This window comes from Camelus dromedarius, chromosome 12, assembly GCF_036321535.1.
Source record: "Camelus dromedarius isolate mCamDro1 chromosome 12, mCamDro1.pat, whole genome shotgun sequence".
Taxonomy (NCBI): Eukaryota; Metazoa; Chordata; class Mammalia; order Artiodactyla; family Camelidae; genus Camelus; species Camelus dromedarius.
The window spans coordinates 44,254,699-44,274,180 of record NC_087447.1 but is presented as its reverse complement, the minus strand read 5'-3'; positions in this window follow the sequence as shown (position 1 = coordinate 44,274,180).

The window sequence follows — 19,482 nt, the reverse complement described above, 5'->3', positions numbered from 1 at the left end:
ATGTCCGTTGTTTGCCTGGCTCTGGTGGCCAGTGGGGTTTAGGTTCATGGGTTCCATAGGACTATTATATGCAGAGAAACAGTTCTTAACCAGCTATACCCCAGGGCACAGAGAGGCAACAGACAAAGGCATTCAGTCTTTCTGTGAAAGAGTCCTGTTAGCTTACCTTAAAGCTTCAACCTGAAGGTCAGGCTTCTAATTAAATACACTTTAAGAGCCAAATGTGATCCTCTTCAGAGACCATGGAAGGTGGCCACGTTCCTCACACCCTCTATGCATCACCAGTGGGCTCCAGGTCACCAGTGTCTCCCGGAAAGGAGTTTGTGCACATCTGGTGCCCCAGTTGCTGTGGCTCCCACCCAGGGGATGCCCTTGGATCGCCTGGCTCTGGTGGCCAGTGGTCCTTATGTTTGTGGGTCCTGTAGGACTATAAAAAATAGAGAAACATTTCTTAACTGGCTACTGCCCCCAGGGCACAGCACAGAGACAGCAGGCTGAAATATACCCCTGTCCTTCTGGGAAAGAAACCTATAAACTTATCTTCATTGCTGTGGCCTAAGGGATGGGCTTCTAGTTAGACACACATTGAAGGGCTGACCAGGGTCCTCTCCAGAGCTTGAGGGAGCTAGCCAGTGCTATGTGCCTTCTCCCTCTGCCCCTCTCCAGGCCATCTGTGTCTTTGAGAAAAGAGCTTGTATACACACCTGGCACACTGACTTTTGTGACCGCCACCCAGAGGACACATCCCTCGATAGCCTGGCTCTGGTGGCCAGTGAGATTTGTGTTCATGGGTTCAATGGGATGATAGTTTTGGATGAAAAATGTTGTCTGCCATGTCAGTAAACAAAAGATGTTGCAACCATCAAGCCAGCAGGCACTGCAGCCCCCTCCCCCTCCCCAGCTGTGTCCCCTGAGGGGACTCAGGATCGGAAAGAACAGGATACTGGCCCTTCATAGCTAAGGTGAATATCAAGGAAATGACTTCAGTGAGCCCAGACTCTTGCATCTTCCCATACAATTTAAATTCATTAAATTGAGATGTCCATTTGCTTTAATTAATGGTAATCTTTTGATGTCCCAACTACCTGGTCTTTGTTGCAAAACTCCTATATATCCTGGCTCCTCTCTTACCGCTCCAGAGAAGTTCCTCAGAACTACCTGAAAGGCTGTCTTCAGGGCTTAGGTCCTCAGTTTTGTCCATCAAATAAAACATAATTCTTAGCTTTTAGGTTGTGCCTTTTTTTTCAGTCAACCATTCTGAATTTGTTATCAACCCAGAACTCAATGCAGATAAAAATGCTCATTAGGTCTTCCCTTAAAGAGGTATATTTGAATAATTTAAAAGTTGCTGCCTATGGGTCTGTCTTCCAATTAACCTGACTCTAGGTACTAATAGGGATCTCCTCTTTGGGACACTGATGGCTCTTGGCATATCCTCAACTACAGGGAGCCCACCGACAATCAAACTGGCTGCTTGGACAATCACAAAGGCTTGAGAGACAACCAAGAGCTAGGGTAGCATTGAACAATAAGTTTTATCTCCTACACGAGGCCACTCCTTCAAGACTGAGGGAGGTGGCCGTTTTATCTAATGTATAGAAATCCACACAGAGTCAAGGAAAATGAAGAAGCAGAAGAATATGTTCTGAATGAAGAATAAGATAAAGCTTCAGAAAAAGACCTTATGAAATGGAGGTAAGTGATTTGCCTGATAAAGTTAAAAATAACGGTCCTATAGACATTCACTGAGAACAATGGATGAACAAAGTGAAAATTTAAACAAAGAGATAGAGAATATAAGAAAGTAACAAACAGAAGTCACAGAACTGAAGAACACAATAACCAAAGTAGAAAATATACTAGAGGGGTTCAAAAGCAGATCAGAAGTATAAGAAAGGGTCAGTGAACTCAGAGCAGCAGAAAGAAAAGAGAATAAAAAAGAATGAAGATACCTTAAAGGACTTAAAGACATCAAGCAGAATAGCATTTGCATTATAGGGATCCCAGAAGGAGAGAGAGAGATGAATGCAATGAGACAAACAAGGTCATCACATAATGATAAAGGGGTCAATCCACAACATTTGTAACTATTTATGCACCCAACTAGGAGTACTCAAATCTATAAAGCAAATACTAAAGGACCTTAAGAGAGATATAAACAGCAATACAATAATAGTAGGGGACTTTAATAACCTTAATTTCATCAATGGATAGATCATCCAGGTAGAAAATCAATAGGGAATCTGGGCCTTAAATGATATGTTAGACCAGATAGACTTACACAAATATGGAACATTCCATCCAAAAGCAATAGGATACGCATTCTTCTCAAGGGCACTTGGAACATTCTCCAGGATACTTCATGTGTTAGGGCACAAAACAAGTCTTAATAAATTTAATAAGATTGAGATCATATCAAGCATCTTTTCTGACCATAATGGTATGAAACTAGAAACCAATTACAAAAGGAAAACTGGACAATTCACAAATATGTGGAAATTAAACACCATGATATTGAACAACCATTGGGTCAAAAAAGAAATTAAGATAAATAAAAAAATGCCTAGAGACAAATGGAAATGGAAATACAACATAGAAAAAACTTATGGAATGCAGCAAAAGAAGTTCTAAGTGGGAAGTTCATAGCAATACATGGCTATGTGAAGAAACAAGAAAGACCTCAACTAACTAAACAACCTAACTTTACACCTCAAAGATCTGGAAAAAGAACAAATAAAGCCCGAAGTTAGAAGGAAGGAAATAACAAAGATCAAAGTGGAAATAAATGAAATACAGAAAAATAGACAATAGAAAAGATCGAAGAAACTAAGAGTTGGTTTCCTGAAAAGATAAATTAAACTGGTAAACCTTTAGCTAGACTCACCAATAAAAAAGAGAGAGGACTCTAATAGATAAAATCAGAAATGAAAGAGATGTTACAATTTTTTAACATTTTTTATTGATTTATAATCATTTTACAATGTTGTGTCAAATTCCAGTGTAGAGCACAATTTTTCAGTTATTCTCTGTGAGATACCATAAGATCTTGTATATATTTCCCTGTGCTATACAGTATAATCTTGTTTATCTACTCTACAATTTTGAAATCCCAGTCTATCCCTTCCCACCCCCCGGCCCCTTGGCAACCACAAGTTTGTATTCTATGTCTATGAGTCTATTTCTGTTTTGTATTTATGCTTTGCTTGTTTGTTTTTAGATTCCACATATGAGTGATCTCATATGGTGTTTTTCTTTCTTTTTCTGGCTTACTTCACTTAGAATGACATTCTCCAGGAGCATTCATGTTGCTGCAAATGGCATTATGTTGTCGGTTTTTATGGCTGAATAGTATTCCATTGTATAAATATACCACTTCTTCTTTATCCAGTCATCTGTTGATGGACATTTAGGCTGTTTCCATGTCTTGGCTATTGTAAATAGTGCTGCTATGAACATTGGGGTGCAGGTGTTATTTTGGAGTAGGGTTCCTTTTGGATTTGTGCCCAGGAGTGGAATTCCTGGGTCATATGGTAAGTCTATTCCTAGTCTTTTGAGGAATCTCCATACTGTTTTCCACAGTGGTTGCACCAAATTGCATTCCCACCAGCAGTGTAGGAGGGTTCCCCTTTCTCCACAGCCTCTCCAGCATTTGTCATTTGTGGATTTTTGAATGATGGCCATTCTGACTGGTGTGAGGTGATACCTCATCATAGTTTTGATTTGCATTTCTCTGATAATTAGTGATACTGAGCATTTTTTCATATGCCTATTGATCATTTGTATGTCTTCCTTGGAGAATTTCTTGTTTAGGTCTTAGAGATGTTACAATTGATACCACAGAAATACAGAAAATGAAAGAGACTACTACAAACAGTAATGTGCCAACAAATGGGACAACCCAGAAAAAAGGATAAATTTCTAGAAACATACAATCTACCAAGACTGAGTCATGAAAATACAGACCAATTACCAGCAAAGAGATTCGATCAGTAATCAAAAACCTCTCAAAATACAAAGTCCAAGACCAGATGGCTTCACAGGTGAATTCTATCAAACATTTAAAAAAGAATCAATACCAATCCTTCTCAACCCCTTTCAAAATATATGAGGAGGGCACACTTCCCAATTCATTATGTAAGATCAGTATTATCCTGACCAAAAAAACAGAAAAGAAAAAATTTGTGGATAAGGACAAGAGAGGTAAAAATTGATTGCACAGTTAAAAAAAAAAAAAAGGTCAAATCATTCAGAACTTCTTTATGACCATGTTAGATTTTGGATAGCAATCTAAATGCAGTGGGCAGCCATTGAAGCGTATTAAGCAAGGGCAATTATTTTTAAAAAGACAACTGTGTCTACTGGGTAGGTAATTTATTGTAGGTGGCAAGAAGGTAAAGAGGGAGACTAGTATAGGGATGGCAGCAGATCAGGTGAGAGCTAACGATGGTTTAGTTCTGGAAAAGTGTCAAAGATTATACTCATATTTGTGGCAAAAGCAACCACGTTGATAGCCGTATATTTTATTTAGATGGAAAAGTAAGGAGGATGGACATAATGACTGTAGTCACATGGTAGCAAGAGAGAGGTCACGAATTCAGTTTCCAGTTTCTCAAAGAGAAGACAGTGTAGTGTATCTTTAAAGTAATGTAACAAATACTAAAGGATTCGGTAACACCACAGTAACATTTACTGAACCCAACTCATCCAAGTGCTAGAACTCTCAGCCCAGTGGGGAGCAGAAACACAAACATTAGGGCTTTGGGTAACAATATACACATAATGGTTAGAAGTAAGAAGTGTAAGAAGGAATGGAGGCCAAGGTTTAAGACTGAAGATGAGATGGGCATTCCAAGACAAATAAGTCATAAGTGCACAGAGTAGAGGAGCAGGTCTTCATAATGTGTAAGAGCGTAAACTCTAAAGCCGAAGTGCCTGGATTGTAATCCTGCCTCTCTCTGAATAGCTGTAAGACATTGGACCAGTTACATAGCAGATCTTGACTGTCATCTATAAAATGCAGACCATCACAGCACCTATTTCATTGCATTGTTTTATTGAATTAATGTATGTAAAACACTGTTGGGCACATCAGAAGCAGCATAGAAATGTTAATTATGATGATGTAATCGTGATAATGACGATGGTGATGGTCGTGGTAATAATGATGAAAGTGGTAACAGGAGAGAGAAGTCTGGAGGGGATGAGGGTGGGAGATAGACAGGAGTCCAATATTCAAGAGTCTTCTATGCTAGGATTTTGAATCTTGTTTTGTAAACTTTGGGCAGTAGTGCAAAGAACAGGTGGCAAAGGGATAAAGCCTGTGGGACGGAGACCAGTCAAAAGGCTTATACAATTGTTTATGGGCCGCAAGCTCAGTGCAACACAAAATTACTTCTTAAACTGAGAATTTGGAGTCCTCCATTAAAACAGGTCCACAGAGGAGGCAGTAAGCAGAGCTGAGAGCTCAGAGAGGATCACTGCTGCTCTGGATGACACCCACTCCCCGAAGCCTGCAGGTCAGCAGGGACTTGAGCTTCCGAGCTGGCCTGCTTGCTGCCAGCGTGAGCTCATTAGGCGTGGCTCTGCAGCCTGAGTGCATTAGCCCTCTGCCCAGAGCTGGGCCTGCCTGCTCACCCAAGCTCTCCCGCCAGGCCCCACGAGAGGCCACTGGGAGCCTCCCTCAGCTGTGCTTCCTGAGCAGCAGTGTGTCTCATTAACAACTTTTTAATGAGGTCACAGCCTCTGACTGCTCATTATAGGCTGGTTCGTCTGCAAGCCCAGGGGTGGAAGAGACTGAGAATGGAAGCCAGTGAGGGCAGAGCTCAGCCTGCGCAGAGCTGCAGGAGAGGGAGAGAGACCTCACCCCCTTAGCGGAGATTCCCAGGCTTTTACTCTTGGGTCTCGGGGGCCCTTCGAGCTCTCAGAGACTGTGATTCTGCAGATTGAGATCTTGAAGGACCAGGGCCTTGACTGGGAGGAATTACAACAGAGTCCAGTGATGCAAGGCTTTGACCAGCTCTTGGTCCAGAGAGATTCTTAAGGAAATCAAATGTCCTTCAGATTTTCTCTGATGCTTGTGTAAGAGGAATTTTGCTGCTGAAAGTTTTTATCATCTTACTTTCCGTAGTCATGGATTCCTTGCTGTTCCCCCAGCATTTCCAAGGGTAGATCCTTGTGTTATTTTCTAAGTCTTTTTAATTTTATTTTATTTTATTGAATTATAGTCAGTTTACAATGTTGTGTCAATTTCCAGTGTAGAGCATGATTTTTCAGTTACACATGAACATACATATATTCATCGTCACATACTTTTTTTCTGTGAGCTACCACAGGATCTTGTATATATTTCCCTGTGCTATACAGTATAATCTTGTTTATCTATTCTACATATGCCTGTCAGTATCTACAAATTTTGAACTCCCAGTCTATCCCTTCCCAACACCCTTCCGCTTGTCAACCACAAGTCCTTTTAAACTCTACTTGTCCTGGGAACTCAGTAGTTGGTCCTCTTCTTCTTTCTTCCTTGGGTACCATCTCAGAAATCCCTCTGTTGCCAAGGTTTCAATGAATCACCCCTGTGGAGATGAAACTTGGGTGCTGGCTTGTATCTCCCACTGAGAGTATTGATAAGAGTTTCCTAATTGGTCTCCCAGCCTCTAGTCATACTGAGACGTTCATATACATCCCATTCTCATTCATCCTCCTTCAGCTCATTCAAATCTCCACAGTTCTTTCTAAATGCGCATGTGATGGTCTGTCATTATCGTGTTTTAAATCTTTACAATTGACCCTCATCTTCAGAATGAAGCTGTGTTCTTAGCATGTCATATGAACCCATTTGTTGTCCAGCTCAATCTTATCTTTCCAATCTTGTTCCTGCCATACCCCAACCCTACAGTTGTGTGCATATTCAACAGTTGTCAGACTGAACTGTTTTCCTTCCCCTTAGACCATGCATTTCTAAGCATAGTCTTTTTTTATTCTCCTCAACAATTTAGAGTCTGAAAAATCTGAGTTCAAATCCTGTGCTGCTTAACAGCTATACAAGTTCATAAAAATAATTCTCAGTATCTATTCTTATATTTCATAATAAGCAGATAGGATATAGTATAATAATATAACACATGTATAACCAAATTTAATACATATTTTAATTATATAAATATATAATTAGAAAATTAATAGTAAATAAAATGTATGTATAATAATTTTTTAATAATTAAATTAAAATTATGTGAGCCACTCACTTCCACTTGTGGAACTGTATGGTCTGTTTTATACTTTAGTATCTCTTTCCATTCAAAGTGGGAGATCAGTTATGTAGAATTCTCAAGGATGTCTGCTAAAATTGTAACATGAAAGATCTACTTAAATTTGTCTCCTCCTAGGAAGCAGGGTGAATTAAGTAACTAACATTTATTGACAGGCAAATATATATTTTTTAATGGAGTATGAATTATTCCTCACAGATTTCATCCATTTTTAAAATAGGATACTTGCTTGAAAAAAGCAAGTAGCGTGTTCAATCATCACGACTATCTAAGTGTCCAAGCAAGAATTTTAATTTAGGTCTGAATTTAAAATATCATGTACTTTAAAAGTATTATGCTTTCTCTAAAATATAGAGGTAGAAGCTGGAAAGTTATATAAAATAGGTAAATAAAATAAAATAATGTTTATCACAGAGATTAAAAGAGCTCTTAGGAGAATGATAATGAACAAATGAAGCAAAACAGCAAAAACAAAAAACAATGTTGAGATCAACTTAAATGGAAATTATCTGATCTACTGTGTGATGAGCTATTTCTTTGGGAGAATTAAAAGTACTTATAAAATCAGTTTTATTCTCCAAATGAAAAAGATACCTGGGACAGAGTAAGTATTGTATAAATGGGGAAATTATTATTAAGCCTTTATATTTTTACACACTGTGTTTAAAATTCCTCCGTTTAAACACCTTCCCCATGCTAATTTATACTTATCTTTCAAGATTCAGCTCTAATTTTATTCTTTGGAATACAATTCTAATGTTTTTCTTCTAGAAACCCTCTCTGATTCCTCTAAACAAAGCTGGGTTCACTTGCCTTTGTCACACATATCTTGGGCATATTACTGCTAAAGCACTTAAGATAATGTAATTAACTGTGTTTTACATGCATATCTATCAACTGAGGATAAGGACAACCTCTCATTTATGTTCATATTCCTTTGTCTGGCACTCACTAATACTCTAAAAGTGTTGAAATGAATGATTAAGACCCAAATCTTTACCTTCAGCAGTGACCTCTCACCAAATGTGTTTCATGTTTCCACGTGCCTCCAAGACATCTCTGCTTAGACAGCAAGGTATCTATCTAGCATGATGCTCTCAAACGATAATGTATGAACTGAACTCTTATGAAGGATGCTTCCTTCTCCCTAATAAAAGTGACAATAAACACGGCAAAGATGTTTTCCACTAATTTCCTCCCCAAAGTGCTCTTTTGTTTGTAAGTACATTTTTCCCAAAAGGTCCCCCAAATTTTAACTTCAAAGCCCACCTGAATTGTTATCCAAAATGCCATCAAAAGATACAAACGTGGCTACCCTTTCAGTGCTAATTATATGTTGTTTGTGAGAGTTAATTTGCATACACTGATATAAATAACTCACCCAAAAGTGATAACAATTGGCTGTTCTCCAAAGTTTTAAACAACTTACATGACCAGTCGTGTACCATATGAGGGCATTTTGAGTACCAACAACAAAACATGAATGATGCAACCATGAGTCCATAAAAAGAGGTAGAGGTGCACTTGAGCACTCGGACACCCTACTCAGCGTGCAAGTCCAAACTATGCAGAGCATGGATCAAAGATCAGAGCCTGTTAAAAATGTGCTGAGCTGGTTAGCTGAGAGTCACCTACAGACCCTAAGACAACTCCAGACCCCTACATGGTATGCTAACACGATGAAATTCTTAACTCAAGGTTTACTTAGAATAAAACACAGACTTATTCTCCCAGTCACTACACTTGGACAATTTTGTAATTATTATTTACCCTTCCTTTTAATTTAATTTTTCTTTGATTTATTTTTACATTTCATCAGGGAACATGTGTATACTGAGCTCTGAGAGTAAAACAGTAAACGTACGTGCTGCTGTTTAGTTGGTGCTCCCAGTAAGTGGGTCACAGAAGTAAACAGACAATTATAAAATTAAAACATCACTGGGAGGTGCATATAGCTCAGTGGCAGAGCATGTGCTCAGCATGCATGAGGTCCTTACATGCTCAATCCCCAGTACCTCCACTAAACTAAAAAAACAAGCAAGCAAATAAAAATCATTCAGTGTCTTTATTCTATTTTAATGCCACCGCTTGATAATTGGTATCATGGGAATATTTAACCAGCCTTCACCTCCTGCAAGTTTGTCTTTGGCAACTCTTTTTATCCATCCCTTAGTGTTAGTTCCCATTCCCACTGCCGTTGCCATTGGCTTGTTACTTATTCCTCTTTTTGACTCCCCCTTCTGTTGATGTATTCTTTCACTTCATCAGTGAATATTTACACACTGAATCCTGAAGGTACAACAATGAACAAGGTGCTGCCCCTTCTAGGAGCTTCCAGCTCCTTGGGTGATAAGGACAAATAAGTAAACGGCCACAGAGCAAACAGTCCCATGCAAGGCGCTTTACTATAATGACTGCACACTTTGATAAGTGTTGTCAGAGAACTGTTCAACCGGTCTCTAAGTCCTGCTAATTCATCCTTGACAAAATCCTTCCACATATTTAGCTTCAGTTCCCATTTACATTACCGCTGCCGTTGGCCTAGCCAGGTCTTTATTCCTGAATTATTACTCAGTGAGCCTCCTCACTGTCCTCATGGCTTCCGTTGTCGCTTCCCAGCCCTCCTTTACACTCTCTGCTAAGTACTGGATTTACAGAGTCCCTACCCTCAGGGGAATTATAGCCCAATTAAAAGAGGATTAAACAAAGAATTCACAAACAAATATATAATTATACAATGCTACCATTGTTATGAAATAAAAGAATTAAATTCTCTGAAGAAGAATAAATTGGAGTCCTAATGGAAGAGGGCCAGGGAACTCCTTTTCAAGGAAGTAACAGCAGAAAATCAGAAAGTGGTATCAGAAAATTGAGTAGGAGTTAACCAGGTGAAAATTAGGAGGAAAAGCACTAGAAACAAATAGATTTACCTACGCAAAGACCCTAATGCAGGGAAGAGTTTAGTGAGTTAGAGGAAAAGAAAGAAGCCAATCTGACAAACCTTGCAGAAACAGCGCTGGTAGCAGTAATCAAAGTGATGTTGCCGTCACAGAGTCAACCGGAATGCCTCTTCCCCTCCCTGATGGAAACTTTCAAGTTCAGGTCAAACAGTATCTTGATGAAACCTGCCTTATATGACATTCACCAGTGCTTGGCATGTGTTCTGTACTTAATGTCATTTTCTTTTGACAACAGGTATTGGGACATGGAGTAACTTTAGTGTCTTTCTCTAAGTCATAAAGCTAGAAATTAATAGGGGAGGAACCAGAATGAAAATGTTAAGCATCTTTTATTTTTATTAAAAATTTAATAAATGTACATGATAAAGTTAAGTACAAAATAATATAGAATCAAAAGATTTCCCTCTCAGGGTTGACCTCTGTGCTTCCCCACTTTCCTGCACTGAAAGCAACAAAGTATTTATCAATCTTTGTGTGTCTTTCCAGAAACGTACTATTTACATATTTTATATGTATGTGTGTAATATGTATTTCTATAAAATATATGTAATTTGTGTGATGTGTACGTAATGTCCTTCGCCCTGATTTTTTTCAAATAATAGTTTATCTTGGAGCTTATTCCACATTAATATAATATATTCACAGTTACATAGTTTACAGTGTAAAATCGACAGTTTTTCATCAGTGCCCTATTGATGGATTAAGATAACTTGCACATTATTTTACTATTAAAATTGTGTTATAGTAAGAAACAGTTATGATCTTTTCTGTATGACTCAAAGCCTGAATCAAGCTCTGATACAAGCTCTATCTTGTACTGCTCACTCGGCTTTTCAAAAGCCAGTAGCCTCAAATTTACTTGATCAACCTTTGGAAAAGGGCTTACATCTTCAACTTATCTTGTGCAACGTTCTTAATAATGGCTAGTGTAGTATTAGCAAAAAGAAAAAGTATTCTATATTAAAAGAAGTCTATGTCCTGTTTCTTCCATCCCGGATTTTGTGTACAGCAACCACTTGGTCTTAAGTGCTTAACTGTGTATTTGCTCAATGCTGGGCTTCCCACCTCCAAATGGACGATTCATGAGCAAGGGGCTTGTTCTGTTCGCTTCTCTTTCCCAGGGTCTAGAAGGATGCCTGGCATGTAGTAATCACTCAATACTTGTTGAGGAACAATTACTGCCTATTGGGAAGGTTACTGTAACATGATACCCATGATACATTGATAAATATACTGTAATAGAATACATTAACATCAGTGTTAATGTATCCCATCTCATCATACCAACTCTGTAATATAAGCTTATTATCTTTGTCTAAGCAATGTGGAAGCTAAAACTCCATATTGTTTAATAAAATTGCTAAGCATCACAAACCACAGAGTTTTAGTGCTGGGATTAAATTTAGGTCACTCAGAATCCAAAAATTTTGTGCTTTTCTCTGCACAGTACAGCATTCCTAGAGTGTGGTTTTCCTTTCTTGAACTTCATCCTATTGGCCTCTGACATCCCTTAGGGTCCCAAAGGACAGTGGAGTCAGGAAAGGTCAGATAGCCTTGAGGGAGGGAAGGAAGAAGAGCTAAGGTGAGCCCAGAAACACCTGGGGGAAAATAGAGGTGCCAGCCCTTCACCTGGCCCTGAGGACAAAAGACACAGCTGGGAAGAAATCTCCTCAGTCAGGACGGGGAGCTTGGCCAGCCCTCTAGAGTGCTCACTCACGCCTGACACAGAGGAGGCAGCAGTGACCTGGCTTCAGGTCCAGCCACTAATGGCTCATCCAGGGCAGGGAGTAAGACCTCCCTGATTCCTCTTCTGGGTCTGCTGACAACAGAGCCAGAGTTCTTCAGACACTCCAGGGTGTGCGTGAAGCACAGCTACCAGGCAGAGCTGAACAAGGCACATCTCCCTCCTGGGCACAGGTAAGGTTCTATCAAGGGCTGAATCAACCAGGGGTCCCTCTCCAGGTTCAGTTGCTCAACTGGACAAGGTTTGGCAGGATTTGGTGGGACACCTAATCCTATTCCTCTGTCCACCCTGAGAAGATCTCATCAGATCCTCACCTCGCTAGGATTTAGTCTCCAATTTCTTTTTCATAAGTGAGATCTGAGGCCAAAGAAGATTGAGATTACCCAGGTTTTTTTTTTTTTTTCCTCCCGTTTTTGACTCTAAAGCTTTCTGCGTCAGAAAAATTCTAGTCCCTGCCGCTTTGACAGTGCATATACTTCCTCCAAGTCTTGACTTTCCTCTAATTATCTCAGGGAAGGTTTGCCTCAGTGGAACATTCACGAGGTAGAACACATCAAGTACACTATTTCTTTAGGACAATTCTGTGGATGCGGAAGACCCAGAAGAGTGGGTTCCTACTCCCGGCACAGCAGGCGTGATTAGCAGCGTAATGTTCCTGTGGAAGGTATAGAGAAACTAGCAGGGAGCCTGTGGGCCTGCCATGGACTATCAGGTTCTGCAGTATCTCCCACCCTCAAGTCAGGCTGCCATCTCTTCTTCCCCAGTAAACCCAACTGGACCTTTCATGTCTCCTCCCTCCTCTTTCCTAATCCTTCTCCACCAGAACCACCCCTAATCCTTTGTCATGAAATGAAGCTTCTAGTGAAAGGTGTTTTTAGTAGAACGTGAGTAGACATGAAATCCAGTGGAAACTCCAGGAATGATGAAATTTCTGAAATTCTTGTATTCCTTTTCCACTCATTTACTATAAATAACTTAATCTGGATATGCATTGGGCTTATTCCTGTAAATAATACGCAGTTCCTGGTCTGAAGAAATTTGCAAATTAAACTGGGAAATTTAGGTATCAATAGATAATTAAAATACAAATGATTAAGTTTTTGTAAAAGCACTCAGGAATAACACTATCTGGAAGTAGTTCAGGAAAAACATATCTGAACTTTGAAAATGAGAAGGAAGAAATTACACGGAAAGAGGAGGAGGCATGTGCAACCAAAGGTGATGTTATGTGCAAAGATATAGAGCAGGGATTGGCAGACTACCACGCATGGGTGAAATACAGCCAGCCTCTTGGTTTTTATGGCTCATGGGCTAAAAATGACTTTTACATTTAAAAAATGGTTTAAAAAGTCAAAAGAAGAAGAATAGTTTATGGCACTTGAAAATTGTATGAAATTCAAATTTTGATGTCTGTCAGTAAAATTAATTGCAATGCAGACATGCTCATTTGTTTATTGTATATATTTATATACCTAATTGTTCGTATACCTATATTAACACTATAGATTCGGCATTTTGCATGTGGGTATTTGTTTGGATGTTGAGTAGTTGCAACAGAGCTCATGTGGTCCGCAAAGCCTAAAATATTTTATATCTGGCCTCTTATAGAAGTTTGCCAACCTCTGTATAGAATCATGAAGGGAAGCAATTCATTCACTAAGTAGTAAGAAACTAATGATGAGGGACAAAAGTTGATACCTAAAATATTTTCTGTGTTCAAAACCCAAGTGGCGCTTTTATTGTATTTTTTCTCATCGTGGTTCTAAGTGCAGGTCTGCATCATCCTGCTATGCAGACAATTTATTAAATTCCTTAACTATTAAATAACTTAAGCTCTCCAAACTTCAGTTTGCCATTAGCAAAAATACGGGGAGGATTATAATAGTAGCATCAAAATCAGACTGTTGTTGTGAGAAGAGTATGAAAAAAATAAAAGTAAAATACATAGCATAATTTTATTATGTATTCAGCAAACACTACCAACATGCAGTCATCATTTTCATTTTCATCATTACTGCCTTCATTGCTGCTGTATAACAAACGTAGCTCACTGTAGGCTGTTTGGAAAACCAGAAAATGAAATTTCCCCACCACTTAAAGGTGATCATCGCTAAAATTTTGTACATTCCCTGTCTTTTTTCCCCCTACGCAGATATTTATAAATTTGGAATCTTATATGTACACCTATATATTCTTGAGTTTTTTTAATATAATATTTCTTTGTGAGTATTATTCAATAGCAATAAATGTTCTTCAAAACTGACTGAACATAATTACATGATATTTTCTGAGGTGCCCGTGCCATGATCGACCTCATCAGTTATGGACGAGTGGTTGGTTGATTGCAGTCCTGAGACTATTTATCTTTAAATACAACACAACATATTTATATGTGAAATCACTGTCTATGGCTCTACTGGCTTAGACTAGAAATCCTGAGGAAGTTCTTGAAACAAAGTATATGAACACTTTAAGAGACTTCATACAAATTTTCTAAATTGCTTTTCAGAAAAAAAAATACTAATTTACAGCCCAAATCAAAGATATTATCTATCATACCACCCCCATATTAGCACTGAACATTTTGATTATTTTTGCCTTTCTAAGTTTGATACACAAAATTGAATTTTTGTGTTATTTATTTATTTGTCTGATTTTTACTTCTTTTTTTACTGCTAGGAAAATTGAGTAATTTTATATGTATATTCCTTTATGGTACTTTTGATAAATTGAATCTTGGTGCCCTCTGTTTTTTTGGGTCGGGGAGAGATACAATGCTTGTTCTTAATGATTCATGGGCCCTCTTTACAAGTCAATGAGGCAAACATTTTTTATTATTTGTTGAATTACTACAAAATTATTCCAAGTTTATCATTTATATTTAAAATTTTATAAGCTGTTTTGATTTGCATAATTATTTTATTCTTAATAGAATGTTTGTTTATCTGAATACAGAGAATACATCAAGGTGAATAATGTAGAACAGGTGAAACACAGGAAAAGCTTAAAACACTTATAATCACAGCACTGAGATTTTAACATTTAAATAATACAATTGTAGTTTTCCATGTATGGATATAATTTCATATTTTAAAATGAAGATCTTGGCATTGAACATACTATTTTGTAACATACTCCATCCACTTAGATAAATATGTTGAATATCTCACCGTGCTATTAAATGTTCTTTTCTAGCATAATTCTAAATTATGGCACAGAATTCCATAGTGGAACTATAATACAATTTATTTAAACAATTTGCTATTTTTGTTCTTTTGTTCATTTGTTTACAACTACATTATCTTAAATAAGACTGAGAAAAGCATTCAAGTAAAATGCAGTTTGCATCCAAACAATGTAAAAATTGTAAATACAGTGCTGCTAGTTCAAAGTGTCTTTGATATATATTGTGAAATCAACTTATCATTTGACCTATCCTGTTTATTTCCCTTAACTTTTATCATAACTGAGGACTACAATTTTAAAAAAATCTTATTTTTAATTTGCATTCATTTTCTGGTTACTTTGAACATTTCCCCATATTTTATAGCTATTATAATTTTAAATGTATGATTATATTCTTTGCATAATTTTTGGTTTCTTTCTCCAATGTCTTTTTTTTAATCAATTTTTTTGTTGTGTAAGACCGCTTAGCGTGAGAATCCTTAACGAATGTTTAAGTACACAATACAGCTTGTTAACTGCAGGCACAATGTTGTGCAGCAGATTTCTAAAAGTTATTCACCATGCAAAACTGAAACTTTGTACCCTTCAAACAGCAAGTCCTTGTTTCTCCCTCCCACCCCCCGACTCCCCCCTAGCCCCTTGATATCACCATACTGCTCCCCATTTCTGAGTTTGACTATTTTATGTACCTTGTATAAGTGGAATCATGCAGCATTTGTCCTTCTGTGTCTGGCTTATTTCATTTAGCAGAATGTCTTCCAGGTTCATCCATCATATTTTATCTTTTAAAATCAAGATGAACCTCACACATTACTAGAAAACTATCAGTTTGTTTTAAGTAGCACACATTTATTATTATTATAGTATTCTTATAATTTTAAAAATTTCATTGTTTCCAAGGATATTTTCCATTTCTTATTCCTAAAATTGCATATTATTGTTTTCTTCAGACATTTCTTTATTAGATTCTGCGACTATTTATCTCCACTTTTTAAGTTTTCAAAGGACTGACTTTTAAATATAGTTATCAATTTTATAATTTTAAAATTTATTTTTGCTTTTAGTTGTATTTTTTCCTTGCTGTATCTGTTTTCTTTTCTAAGTTGATTTGAAAACCAAGTTAATTTATTTTCATTATTTTTTTATGTGATAATAATAAAAGTCTTAATTCTCCCCTCAAATTTTTTAAGCCTCAGTCTACTGTGTTTTTTCATATGTGTTATCAGCAGAAGTCTATTGGGCATATGAGTTTTTTCTCCCAACTTTATTGAGATATAACTGACATTTAATATTGTGTAAGTTTGAGGTGTACAATGTGATGATTTGATACACATATACGTTGCAAAATAATTGCCACAAAAAAAGTTAGTTAACACATCCATCACCTCACATAACTACCTTTTGTGTGTGCATATATGGAGAACACTTAAGATCTACTCTCTTTTAGCAACTAGCAAGTATATAATACAATATGTTTAATTATAGTCACCACTGCTGTATATTAGAGCCCCAGAACTTACTCATCCTATTACTGGAAGTTCGTAGATCTTGACCAACATTTCCCCCTTTCCCCTAGCCCCCAGTCCCTGGCAGTCATCATTCTACTCTCTGTTTCTTTGAGTTCAGCTTTCTTAGAGTCCATATATAAGTGAGATAATACAGTATTTGTTTGTTCTTTGACTTATTTCATTTAGCATGAGATCCTCAAGCTCAATTAATTTTGTCTGTCAAAAATGGCAAGATTTCTTTCTTTTTAATGGCTAAATAATAATAATATGGCTGAATAATACATATATACATACATATATATATCTCCCCAATTTTCTTTATCCATTCATCTGTAGACACTTAAGTTGTTTCCATATCTTAGCTATTGTGAATAATGCTGCCATGAACATGGGGAGTGCAGATATCTCTGAGATAGTGACTTCATTCTCTCTGTATATATACCCAGAAGTGGAATTACTGGATCATATAGTAATTTTATTTTAAATTTTTGAGGAACCTCCACACTATTTTTCCATAATGGCTATACCAATTTATATTCCCCTCAACTGTGCACGAAAGTTCTCCTTTCTCCACATCTTCCCCAACACTTGTTATCGCTTATCTTTTTTTAGAATTTCAAGTTGTATGTGATTTTTTTCTTTCCTGTTAACTATAAAGCAATATTTTTGTTTTTGTTTTTGAAGTATAGTCAGTTTACAATGTTGCATCAGCTTCTGGTACAGAATAATGTTTCAGTCATCCATATACATACATATATTCTTTTTCAGTATAGGTTACTACAAGATATCGAATATACCTGTACTATACAGTATAAACCTGTTTATCTATTTTATATAATCTTTGTCTTTTTGATGATAGCCATTTCTTTAAGGCGAGATCTCACTGGAGTTTTGATGTGCATTTCCCTGTTGACTAGTGACGTTGAGCACCTTTGTGTGTATCTGTTGGCCATTTGTATGCCATCTTTAGAAAAATGTCTATTAAGGCCTTCTGTTCATTTTTCAATCAGATTCTTTTTTCATTTTTACTTTTATTATTATTTTCCTACTGAGTTATATGAATTTCTCATATAGTTTGGATATTAACCCTTTATCAGATATACAGTTTGCAAACATATTTTCCCATTTGGTAGGTTGCCTTTTCATTTTGTTGATTGTTTCCTTTGCTGTGCAGAAGCTTTTCAGTTTAATGGAGTCCACTTGTTTATTTTTAGTTTTTTTGGCTTGTGCTTTCAGTATCATATCCAAAAAAATCACTGCCAAGACCAATGTGAAGAAGCTTTTCCCCTACATTTTCTTCTAGAAGTTTTATAGTTTCAGGTTTTATATTTAAGTCTTTAATCCATTTAGAATTAGTTTTTTGAGTGGTGTAAGATAAAATTCTTGTGGTTTTTTGTAGGCAGCCTGGAAGTTCTTTTGATTGTAACGTGTGGTTTTGCTTCTTTAGTTATATTTGTTTCCTGTCTGAATGCTTAAAGATTTTCCCTACCCTCAAAATTAAAAAAAATAAATAACACAAAGATCAAAACATATCGGTATGTGTGTATTTCTATTCTTGTGTATGTGTGTGTGTGTTAAGGAATGCTCAGTTCAAAAAGAGTTAGCTCAGTAATTTAAATTTTTTCCTATACTTTATGTTTTGTAATGTAATTTCAATTTTATAATATTTTCATAATAATGTGCACCCTACATGTTCTGCACATCTTAGGTGGCATCATTAGGTGTCCCTACCCCTTATACATTCCCTCCACCAAGCTACTGTGTATTTACTGTATCAAGATCTTCATTGTGATTTTAATAGGATTGATTATTTAAATATCTCCCCCATTAAATTTTAAGCTTCACGGAGGAATCAACCGTCACATCGCCAGTGCCTCAATAGAAGTGGAATAAATATTAAATTTTTCCTTATTACTTAAGATTCTGTCTTTAATATAACACATGTTAATTGTTTATTCATAATTGTTTTCCTTTGAATATTCACTCTAATGTTTCTCATATTTTTCATAGAACTCTTGTGGTAATTCATTTCTTTTTTTTTTTCCATTTGTCCACTCTTGAAAGAGAAGTATTTGGAATCTCCTGAGGCACACTCACTATCTGCTTAGTTGTAGATCTAAGATCTACCTCTTAGATCTTAATTTTGAAAGCCAGTGAATACGTTGGGTCCTGACCACCAATTTTTAATTATAGCTTTGCTGGACTGAAAAATAAAGCTCCTAAGGTTGTTACCTCATAAACAGGTCAGACAAGAAGGAACAAGTATTGTAGGATCTGAAGTACTCTGCAGTTCTGACATTGAGGGGGAAAGGTGAATTAAAACTACTACATTCTGTACACATCCTCCTATCCATCCCCTTGCCACTTTTTTCCTACTTCAACTCACTTCAAAATGAAGCATGATAAAACAATTGACTTTTTCCATTATGTACCCTCTCAAATTGTATTAGGACTGCAGTCCCTACTTGCATACAAAAAAGTAAGTACTATTTTTGGCAGTAGATGGAGAAGATGAACACCATGAATCTTTCACAAAGGGGAATATATAACAGGATTAAATGGAAATTATCTACTGTTTTCCATCTGACTCCACTTTATTGCCTCAGGACCTATCTCATTTAACCCCACAACAAAGGTATTAATTATGCAGCAGAAGATGGGTGTGTGTGGATATGATCCAATTTGTTTTAGCAAATATGATCACAAAGTGGAAAATGGATGATAAAGAATAAGAGTAAGGAAGGATGAGCCGTTGCCCATTCAGAGCTTGGGCTCTGGCGACTCTTCCTTGTGTCTTTATTCTTAGACAACAG